The sequence below is a fragment of the Alexandromys fortis genome, unplaced genomic scaffold, assembly GCF_014885135.2.
Source record: "Alexandromys fortis isolate MF-2015 unplaced genomic scaffold, M_Fortis_MF-2015_v1.1 scaffold_21, whole genome shotgun sequence".
Lineage (NCBI taxonomy): Eukaryota > Metazoa > Chordata > Mammalia > Rodentia > Cricetidae > Alexandromys > Alexandromys fortis.
In genome coordinates, this window is record NW_026067905.1 from 14274617 (window position 1) to 14286633 (window position 12017).

Sequence of the window (12017 nt, forward strand, 5' to 3'; positions counted from 1 at the left end):
GTCACCTAGCATCTAGCGACAAGAGTCAGAAATGCTGTTCGCCATCCTACAACACAGGAGGTCTATTTGAAAAGAATGATTCAGAGAATGAGGAGTTGGAGAAACCCTGCCGTATATGTCTCTCTCATCTGTAAAGTGGAAAGATTATAGAACAGATTGATATGTATGGCAATATTAGGCAAATTTCATATTCAAATTACTCTCCTATCTAACATAGACCACATCTACCCACATAATTCTGTCATCGTCTTCTCTGCTGTCTGTCTCTATGTATTTATGTATGGATGTATACATGGGAATAAAATGGAATGAGCTGAGATCATCTCTATCTTCACCCAAAAAGCAAAATTTTCTTAAGATATGAACATTGGAGACAATCTTCCCTGAGCTGAACAGACTACCTCCAGATCAGGTTCATCACTTCTTCCACAGCACCTTCCCAATAGAGCACAGATCCCTCTAAGTCCATGTTTTGCTTGTGTGCACTTGGCTCTATTCATTGTTGCCATTCATCTATTTGTGTCTTTATGTATATATTTAGTAAACATGCAAGGATACACAGTACATGCTGGAGCGGAGTATATACTATGGAGCACGCCAAGATGAATCTGGGTAACATGAAAGATATATGTATATGACAGTGTCGGGGACGGCATGATATAAAGTGCCAGAGGTACTTAGAGAAGTCACGTTTGCCATACGATCACAGAATGGGTCATAGAAGTGGATCTGAGTCGGACTCTCAAGCGTTGCTATGAAAGTCAGAGGAAAGGAGGGGAAACAATGATGTACAATGGGAAATCAGGGCGTATCTGGGGAATGGTGGCAGTTGTGCTTCAACAGAGCACTTGTAGGGGACATTGATCTGAGTACAATGGAGCAGTGATAAAAGCTTGGGTTCCATGATACCAATGTTTGAATTAATCTTAAGTTTATAATGATTTCATTGCTATGGATGATGGGCATGAGAATTCCATCCATCCATCCATTTCAAAACAAATTTGCCTAGCAATTCTTTTTCCATATACTACTCTAGGTAGTGGTGTGGAACACTGAGGAATTTTCTGGATCTTATTGCACTGAGGGTAGGAACAGGGTCAGAGTTGAGATAAGCGGTGAACTTTCATGAAACCCAGAAGAGGACGATAGACGGGGTCGGAGCCTAATCCCATCTGCTGTGCCAAGGCCTGACATTCTGACCACAGAGGTAATCGTGCAAACGGAAAAGGTAGGGAGACAGTGTGCATGGCCTGGAGAAAAAGGTAGTGTTAGGTAACGACGTGGAGTCATATACGCAAAGTGTTGTGCCCTCGCGGGGGGAGGTTGTGAAGCTGGCTGAAAACAGAACCCCAGACCTGTGAGGGGCTGGTATAGAGGGGAAGAGGGCGAGTTTGTTTTAAACCAGTTGATTCATGATGCTGTCAGGCCTCTCAGGTGGAGGAGCCCAATCTGAGCAGTTGTAAATGGTACCAGACTTCAAAAAGAACAGGGCTAGAGATAAAATGCTGGGCACTTTCAGATAGTAGCTGTAGTGGGAGGCATCAGGATGAATGAGATCACAGAGGGTATGTACATGATAAACAGGGAGGGCCATGGGACCCACGGGATCTGCACGTTTAGGAGGTGGAAGCAGAAGAGGTGGGGATGAAGGGGCAGTTAGAGAGGTGGGAGGAGAGCCTGAGTTTGGAAGTGCTCCCCCAAGGGGCAGAGGGGTAAGGGGAGATGGTACTGCCAAGTCCTGGTGTATAGGAGTGTGTGTGTTTGTTTTAATAGGTGTGTGCGTGTCTTAATAGGGGTGTGTGCATGTCTTAATAGCCCTCAGGGAGACTACTCTGGTGTTTTTTTTTTTTAAAGTTTCCTTCAGCTGTATTTAGTGTAAATACAGTGTTGAGTCCACTTGGCCGAACTGTTTATCACCCCTTAGTGCTTCAGCAGGGAGGGTGAGAAGGCAAAAGGGCTTTCTTCCTTCTTGTCTTGTGGGACACAGAGTGCTAAGGTTTGGCTCAGTAAGAAGGCTACTTGATGTAGTTTGTAAGAGGCTCCTGGAGCACTGGGGTCACAATAGCGGTGTAGAAACTGCGAGTGTTCGTTTGTTCTGAAAGTTATGCCACCAAGGGGAAGACTTGGAGAGCGTCCGGAACTGGCTTTATCTGGGCCAGCCCATTTTCCTCAGAATGGCTGGTTGATCGGCCCTTTGAAGCCGTGTAGCCATGTAAAGCTAGTTTGCAGGGAAAGGGATGGACACTTCATCTTTCTTCTTTCGCCTACAAATGGGGAAGGCTCGGCGTCTACTGCTTGGTCCTCACTGACTCCTGGGTACTTGCAAGTTCTTCCTTCCCTACCCCTTGACAGGTTATTCTCATCTAGCTACAGGTTTCACGCCATACTTGTATCTCCAGCTTATCTTTTGTAAGAAGGCTGTCTCAGATCTTCAGACTTGGCCTCAAGTGTCTTTACCTGCTGAGCCAGCTCACCAGTCCAGGCACCATTTCTTAATGCTGTTGCAGTGAAGTTTCAGCTTCAGATTTGGAGGGGACAGAGACAGTCAGGTATAGTGGTGTGGTGAGGACTCTAGCATGTGGTAGGATTGGGTGCCAATTCTAACTGTGCTGTGTGACTTTAGAGGCTTGATTTCACTGATCCTGATTAGTCTCATGTAAGATATATGCTAGCTTGTGGGCTCCTTGTGTAGATCAGGCAAAGTGATGTGTATACAGAGCTTCTGTCTCCCCCAAACATTAGCTATTAATACTTACTGCTTTAACATGGTAAAAAATTACCTAATTCTCTTCTTGAGAGGAATTTCCTTTGAAAAAAATTAAAGGAAAGAACATAAAAGCCCAGTTATGGTATCTCATGTTTGTAATTCCAGCGCTGAAGGGGCTGAGACAGGGGATTTACTGTGAGTTTCAGGCTAGCCTGGACCATGGAGTGAGATTCTGTCTCTAAGACTAAACCATAAAAAAGATGCTTAAGTTGAAGAAAGTTGTAACCGAACACTTTGTATCACCTGGCTTGCTCCCTGGACAAATGAAGGATCTTGAAAACTTTACTGTGTGAATGTAATTCCCCATATGGGAGCATAGAATTACCTTTTAACCTTGTCTGTAATGCCTGGTGTGTGTCCCTGCAAATATAACACTAGTTTCACCTGCAGTGGCATGACCCTGAGTTTGCTAAGTGTCTTTATAAGTATAACAATCTTGACATCATTCTGTGAGCTGAATCTTTTATCCCCATCACTGGTACTGTCTTCATCTTGTGTGTGTAAATGTGCATGTTCATGTAGGTCTGTGTGTGTGTGTCTGTGTGTGTGATTGTATATGCAGATGTGTATGTTTGAAGGATTGTTTCTTTTCTTTTAACACAAAAAAACTATAAAGTTTCAAAGCAGGTGGGGTGTGGGTTAACACCATTCTAAATGGCAGGCCTGCTGTTCGTGGGGAGGTAGAGTGGACTGAAAGTTTAAAAATAACCTGAACATTAGAGACTCCTGTGAATTCTACAGCCCAGAGCACTGTGAGTCTGTGGGTGTTTTACCTGCTGGAGTGCAGGCAGGAAAACAAGTTGAGAGGCAGGAGGATTTAAATTTGCCGAATCCTTTCATGGCATGCGTTGGCAGTAGAAGTAAGTGTTCATGAAGAAGTTGAAGCCACTCTTAAGGTTCAGGATCGCTAGTCCTTGGAGGTGGGGCTAGTGTTATCTCTCGATTCTCTGAATGCACAGTTCTGGGTCACACTAGGGTCTACCGTGCAGCAGACCCTGGCTTTCTGCTACTGAGCTCAGTCCCCTTTCCCTCCCTGACGTCATTCCTTCACTGACCCCATCCGGAATTTGGCCAGTAGCTTTTCCAGGACTATGGGATCGGCCCACAGAAAATTCAGAGGCTGGTGCATTTCAGATGAATTTGGTCATCTGTTGATAGACAAATCAGTACGTACAAAACCATACTCAGCAGGGGTCGGTGTGAGCAACAGCCTGCCTTTGGGTGCTTGAAGAGTTTTGAGGAGTTGGAACAGGTTTGGAACCAGGACTCAGGTTGTCAGGACAAGTACGGCTCTGAAAGACTGCAGTGCAACAAGTGTAAACGAAACTGAAGATGTGCTGGAGTGCACACGAGGGCTGGCTGCCACACTTGGTTTCTCAGGGAGTCCTGGGATTGAGGGGCCTTTGCGCATGCGTGTTCATAAACAGACCTGGGGCTGAGCGGTCGCCACCTAGCGGTGTCACAGGCTGCATTGACTTGGTTCTGAGGACTGTCAGCCCCACCTAGAGAGGCTGGATGTGTTTCTACCTTTGGAATTATAGACCCAGAATGAGATAAAGTGACTCGCTCCAATCTCTGTTGACATCAGTTAGAGACCTTGCAGGGTTAAGACAATGGGCTTTAGAGTTAAGTCAACCTGGGGTTGGCTTTCTATGTCACTAACCATCTGTCTGACTTTAGGGAAAATTATTTGCTCTTTTTTAGGTCTAGCTTTTCTTACCTATAAAATGGTGATTATAATAGTACCTACCCCATAGGATTATTCTGAGAAATAAGGAAAGAAAAAGCAGTGCCTTCAACTTAATAGCTTTTAATATTTATTATAATTGTTATGAACCTTTATGTTGTAATTATTCATTACTTTCAAATTGCATGTATGTTAGTGGATGTTAATTATATAATTGATGTTTCTTTATGATGTTTCCTTTCTGTTTTATCTTTGTGTGTGTTCCACAACACATATGTGGGGGTCAGAGGACAACCCGCAAGAATCAGTTCTCTCTTTTGGCCATGAGGGTCTCAGCAATCAAACTCAGATCATTCGGCTTGGTGATGCTGAACCCCCTCTCGAGCCCCCAGTTTTTCTATAACCGCAGTCTTACTACAGAGTTATGATTGGCCTTGGACTAGCATCATTACTTCCTTAGCCTCCTAAGTGCCGAGATTATACTTTTGTGACATCACACCCAGGTTTAATTATGACATTTCACATACTAATTTTTGCTTCTTTGACGTGTGCCCATGTTTTCTGTTTTTTTTTAACAGCCCTGAAATTTGCCATATGAAGTTGTGATTTATTGGGGAATAAAGGGAAATAGCATACGGGGGAGTTTGGGATTATTGTATTAATCATTGACTATACATGGCAAATTATTTAGAATAATGTGCCTGAGAATAGAGCAGTTCTGTTAAACAAACAAACCTAGTCTTTTAGAGAGAGAGTGTGGTATTGTGAGTATGTCTATGTCCACGGAACCGGATTGCTAAGGGTCTTGGGATGGAATATTTCAGAAATTCTTGTTTGATTGGTAATTAGTTTTCCACATTTCCCAATTTAATTAATCAATTAGCTAATTTTCTGAGCCTTTGGCATGGAGTCAAGGGTCTCCCACATGCTAGGCAAGTGCTCTCCCACTCAGCCACACTCCCAGGCCTGTTTCCTTATTCTCCTGAGTGTCTGAAGGAAGCTTGCCATGCTTTTTCATTTGCGAGGGCTGAATTAAGCCTGCCTGAAAGCTCCTGATAGCTGAAAAGAATCACTTGCATGTCTGTACACCTGAGTGGCAGATCAATCAGAGCTGACTCTAGGTGGGATACATATCTAGGGTAGGATTTTTCTGTTTGTTTGATTTTTGCATCCAGGGGCAGTGATGCCTCTTGTCGTGTGATTCCTTTTTCAGGAAAGAGACACGATGATGATGTTTGTCTTTTTTTTTTTTTTTTTTTTGGTAGAGATAAAAAATAGAACCAATTAAGACAGTCTTCTTTTTTTCCCATTTTTGAGCCTAACTTTTATTCTGTTTTTCATTTTCTGAAAATACTCTTTATGTGAGGATCTCTAGGTCTTCTTTAACAACCCATTCCCCAAATATTAAGTTCAGCCCTGCTCTGGGCCATGAGTTCTCTAACTTTATGACAAATTAAATAAAAAAAAGATGAAGCTACCATGGTGCTGAGATCCCGAGTCAGAACTATCTGACCTCTTTCAGGAGAGATAAGCACCTCTTCTTAATATAAAAGAGGAGGTGAGCTCTATACTAGAAGTAGTAAGAAGGGCAGCGCTTGAGACGGGCCAGATGCCTATGGCTAAGTCACCAGGCATCCATCTTCTTTTTTGGTTTTTCAAAAGGAGTTGGAAAAAGTCCATTTATTCATTTGACTAGCTATTTGGTAAAGGCTTGCTACGAAGCTAATACAATGTAGATACCCTAAGTAAAATTACAAAGGAGAAGACAACGTTCTGTGAATGTGCGGGAAACAAGGGGAGCATGGAGTTGGAGGGTCCATGAGAGACACATGGAAATTAGCTGATAATGAGCTGAGGGGCATTCCAGATCAGCCTCCAACAGGTGCTGGAGGAGCAGAGGCATCGGTGGGAGCCACGTTTGCTGGAACCGTCACTGCGGTGGAACACAATGCACTAGGCACTGGTGTGGAAGAAGACATTCAGGTTTTCTGGAATTGGTGGGCTACAGTGTTTGGTCACTGTATAGGCAATGGGGAGTCATTAAAGTTAAATGATTGACAGGGACAATGACATCCCAGAGAGAAAAACTGTAATTTGAGGAAGACAACCATGGCTTGAATTCACATTGAGCTGGGGATGATCAGTAGATTTGCATCATTTCATTGGAAGTTGGAGGTGGAAGAGGAGAGCTGGAGGCAGAGATGAGCGTACAAGGCGAGGGTCGGAGCTCAAAGGGAATGACACAGGGGAGGGAAGAAGAAGACTCACGGAGCGTTCCGCACAGGAAAGTGAGAACAATGAAAAGAGTCAGAGATGGGAAGAGTGAGACACTGGGAGATCTGGTAACTGGGGTGTGAAAAGGCGGGGTGGTTCTCGGGGAATAGGAGGAAGCCTCTTGTGCCAAATGATACTGACCAGTGAGGGGAAAAGAGGCTTACATTCGGACTGTCCTCGGTCATTGGAGAAACGTAGTGCAGTTTTGGGAGCGGGGCAGAGGCATAGCCGGCGAACATCCTCCCTAGGTGTATGGGCACTTCAAGACTAGCCTTGAGTCCGTATCACATGGGGGTGCCTTATTCACGCTGATTATTTTATACCAAGTGGGTGTAACCAGCTGCTCAGTGTAGGAGAGAGTGGGAGAGAGAGGGCGTGGTGATGGACAGGTGGTGGTTTAATCTGCTGTTGATTCCCACCAAGAGGGCGCTGAGAGAGGCAGGATTGGTGAGTACTGGAAACTGGCTCTTCTCTCTGGGCCTCGGGATCCTCCCAAGGCCGTGCTTCAGCTGTGAGCAGCTTTCTCTGCTTTGGGAGCCTAAGAATCCTGCAGGCAGGGAAGCTAGAGAAGAGTGGCAGGGGCAGCGTCCCCTCTGAACCCTTCCTTCCTTGTCTGAGGCCTGACACACAGACAGTGCGCAGCGTATATTTGCTGAATGGATGAATCAATCCAAGCCCAAGCAGGCTGAGCGAGCTTTGCGGAATGTTGGCTGCGTTATGTTTCCTGAGTCAAGCGACCACGTGGGGGTGGGTGGATGGGCTGCTTCCGGTAGTTGTTCCTACTCCTGGCTCACCCTCATTTGTAGGGGTTGGAACTCTGCTGAGTTTCCTGCTTAACTTGGCCTTGGCAGAGAAGTACAAGTGGACCCTTAGGTCGGGAGGTGGGCAGTGATGGCAAAGAGGTAATTTCTTTCCCAAGTCTCTGAATCTCCCCCTCGGACTTTCTCAGTGAGAGTCAATATCTAGTAGGTTTTTACTTTTTTCTTTCGTCTTGTTCAGACTGAAAAGTGATCTCATTTGATGGCGAAGAATGAATTGAAAAAGTGAGGACACACCTCTGTGACTCCAGACACAGGACGTGCAAATAGAAATGCAGACTGTTTAGCCAAACCCATGCATCCTGTGTGGGGTCTCCATCATTCTGAGCGCCCATGCTACGGGCTGTCCTTGCAGGCCGATAGTGCTGGGATCTTGTCGATTTCCTTTTTCTGGTTGGCTTCAGCTGGAAGGCCTGTCTCCTTCTCAGCTCTTCCCTAGGGCTCTCTTACTCCATGTCCTGCTTTTAGGAGAGAGCCTTTTGGGAATTAGTCTCCTCTGTTTCTCCTTTAAACTCTATGTTCTTAGAGGTTCTGACTATGTCTAATTTATCTTTGAGCCCCGGACGTCCAAGAAAAATGCCCAGCACATGAAAAGAGCTTCATGAATATTTCGTAAGTGGGTTTATGCATTCATGAATTTGTAAACAAAACACCAAGCTCTCTCAGGTACCGCAGCCTTTGGATTCCTGAGACTGGTCTCTAGTGATGCCCATTCCTTTTCTTTCCTCTTCCTGCTGACCATTGAGCCAAGGGCCATGTACATGCTACGCAAGTGCTCTGCCACTGAGCCGCATCCCTGGTCTTGTCTTTTTGACATATGTCACACTATGTATTCCAAATTGACCTCAAAGTGAAAACTCTCCTGCCTCAGCTTTCCCGAGTGCTGGTATGTGTATACCATCATGCTTAACTTCATTTCTTGTTTTGACCATATCTGAGGCACTTGTATGTCTCTGCTCCTCCATCTACCCACAATTCCCAAGTCAAAGCCATCCAATGGCTGTATTTTGTCTTTTCTGAAACAGAGAGTTACAAGACGCTTGCTGTGTGTGGCCACGGCCACAGCGCCATGGATGAAATACGGGGGAAGCACTTACCCAGCACTTACTGTGTGCCAGGTGCTGCTCCAAGAACTGTATTCATATCAACCAGCAATCTTTCATAACAGTCCAGCGGTGTAGTGGGGGATATATTCTTACTCAATCCCCTGGAAGACTCTCAAAGTTAAGGTCATGTCTTACTTCTGCAAGACTAAGATCATGTCTACAACCTGACCCTTAAGCAAGGGAGATGTTATTTGACATACACCACCTTCATAGTGGTCGCTACCATAAGGAATCTGAGGCTTAAATCAGGAGGTCTGACTGCCATTTCCTAGTTCTGAGCCACTGGAAAAGTTCTTTATGCTCTGGGCCTCAGAGGACAAAAAGAATATGTCTCACATCCCTGCCGCAAAGAAGCGATGAGATACCCTTAGCACGGTTGTTACCGAAGAGATGTTGAGTTGCCATCAAAGGCTGGGTTCAAACATTCCTGTGGGCAACTTTTCAGCTGGTTGATGGATTGATAGGTCTTGGTGTTCTGAGGTTTCTCAAGCTGAGGTTTGGGAGGTGCTGCTTCCGGGCTGGACATTATTACATAAGGATGCGACAGTACATTTTTCACCCGAGCAAGGCTGTGTGGTGCTGGGAATGCCAGCAGCCTCCTGAGATGTCTGCATTGCCATCCTGCTCTCTGCTATGCATTTGCACATGGTTTCCTGCCAACGTTTTCCTAAGAACCCACTCCCAAATCCCTTCTGCATTATGTTCCTTGGAGCACTGTTTTGCATAAGACTCTATTTCTTGGAAAAGCTCAATAAGGGGGAAATGGAACAAAGGGGGCTCTGATAGTTTAAGCACAAGCTATCTGAGCATAATTGGCAAGGCAGAGGAAAGCTCAGGGATGGAAGGCAGGGTACATGCCTTTAGCCCAGGTTTTCAGCTTCATTGGTGATGGGCTAAGATCTTATATGGAGACGGCCCAAAGCCTGAGAAGTCTGGAAAAGTCTTTATGAATGAGTGGAGTAGATTCTCTACTCTTGCCTTAGCACGAACTCCCATGTCCCGCCTGGCTTGGGGACACTGTGGTGGTCTTGCTTCCTTCCTTTTACAATGAGACTGACACAACTCCCTATTAATCGTCCTCTATCTTCCCTGACCCTTGAATTGTTCACAGAAGTATCAGGAATAAAGGATAAAGGTTTTGAAATTTAATAATCTTCATATGATTAATAATCTGGAGGAACTTTTTCACCTGCTCCCTCTGCTTCTGTTGAATTCTGAGTCTGCAGATCACAGCTTGCAGGGAAACATGTAGAACATTTGGCTGTTTCATCTTTAATCTCCCTCCTCCACCGTCTGTCTGTCCATCCGTCCGTCCATTTCTCTCTCTCTCTCTCTCTCTCTCTCTCTCTCTCTCTCTCTCTCTCTCTCTCTCTCTCTCTCTCTCTCTCTCTCTCTCTCTCTCTCTCTCTCTCTCTCTCTCTCTCTCTCTCTCTCTGTGTGTGTGTGTGTGTGTGTGTTGGTAACCTTTTGCCCAATGTGTGGGCCAGAACTTCTTGAGAACTATGAGATGAACTGCTTTGCTTTGTGAAATCAGGGGTTTGGATCTCAATAAAGTCTCACAGGGGACTGACAGGGCTGGTGGCCTGAGGTCAATTGTTAAGGATATTAGGACTCTTAAGCTAGTGCCTGGGGCTGCTGGACTGCTAAGTACTTGTGTTCAGAGTGTTGTCTCAGAAGTGACCAGTAGATGGTGCTCTGACAACAGGGGAAAAAAGGCTTTTGTCTCTGAGGCTGAGAAAGGGGTTTTCAATGGTTTTAAAACTGGTTTCCAGAGTTCTGATTAACTGCCGATTTTCCACACTTCCATTTATGGGTCTTCAAGAGAACAGTAGAACCGGGGAGAAACATACTTAGCAGATTTCCTCACAAGGGTCATGATGGCAATGATCAGATCACTCTTGGTGGTTCCCTTTTGCATGGTGCCCAGAGCATTTAGACATGGACTGGATTCATCTTCAGGATAGGAGGCAGAACATTTCCATAGGTTTAGCATCACTGTTTCTTCTCTTGATGGTGCACAGTTTGCAATTCTGCAGCATGGTTATTACACATTGAAAATCAGTCTATCAGACGTTTACTCTCTGCTTCTTATAGGCCCTGAACCAATACGTTCATGTTTCTGAAGCTCTGCTATTTTGTGGGTTAAATCAGCACCCTAATGTATGTTCTCCTAGGCTGACCTGAGAGGTTTGCGGTGATGACCATCTGTAGGGCTTAAGTAAATTGATAATTATATTAATCACTTATGTGATTTGATCTTTAAAACTGTTTCCACCCGGCCAGTTTCAAAGTAGAGGAATATAGACCATGAAACCAGTACAGAGACCTGTAGATCTCAAAGCTCTCAAAAGCGACATCCAGGTTGGGGATGAATAGGGAGGAATGTGTCTTCCTCCAGCTTTGCTGTTCTTAAACCATGCTATGATGCTGTAGATGCCGTGATATTTTCCCTAGTCCTCTTGGACTGCTTCTCCAAGGATTCCCACGAACTCCCCTACAGAGTCATTTCTAGTCCCATGGGAACTCTCCCAGGCATTTATGAAACCTGCCCCTTAGGAGTGCAGGGAAGCTGGGTCCAACCCCACTAAGGTCCCGTAACCATCATGTATATTGTCTTGTATATTCTGGGCCTCTAAAGAATTGCAGCAGTCACGCGGAACTCAGGGTATGGTAGAAAAAGGAAAGAGAATCAGCACTAGGTCTCTGATGGGTGGGTAAAGAGATGAGTCGGGGTCCTTAATCATCCTCAGAAGCACTGTTGTAGGTCAAAGGCTAATATGCCACTTAACAGATAGATACGAAGGAAGGCATGGTCAGGAAGGAAGGGAAGGTGTGATGTCTCCACACGAAAGTGAGCGTTTAGAGCAGAGGCAGCAAAGCTACACAATCTCATTTAAGTTCCGAAAGATGCATCATTTATGTCATCATCCATATGGCTCATTATTGAATCCCCAATGTCTAAAATAGTGTCTGTTGTGGGGACTGCATGTGAAAATATTTGTTAAATGAGTGATTAGTTGGGCGTCTGTGCTACGGATTATGGGTCTCCTGGGAAGCGGCTGCTTTAGTCCCATGAAGTTTACAGAGTCCTGAGAGAGATGCTTGTGACTACTGTCCAGTCTTCATGGTCAACCCCCGCTTCACTCCTGCCTCCTCTAAAGCTGGTCAGTACAGTGAGATCACAGTAACAGGCAGAGATGACACACCTCTAACAGTAATGTGGCTTGAAATGGGCTCCCCTGAATCCCAGTGTCAACATGCTGTTCCAAAGGGTAGTGGTAAGTCATAAGGATCGTCATAAGAAGTGATTGTGTTGAGACCACTTCTTTGGATTTCTTGTATACAGATCCCATCTCATCACACAC

General features: G+C 45.1%; 1 protein-coding gene across 7 annotated transcripts in view; it reads left to right on the top strand.

Annotated features, from left to right (window-relative positions):
* Window positions 1-12017, top strand: part of Cacna1e (calcium voltage-gated channel subunit alpha1 E) — a 425171-nt gene that overhangs the window by 102824 nt on the left and 310330 nt on the right. The window lies entirely within an intron of this gene.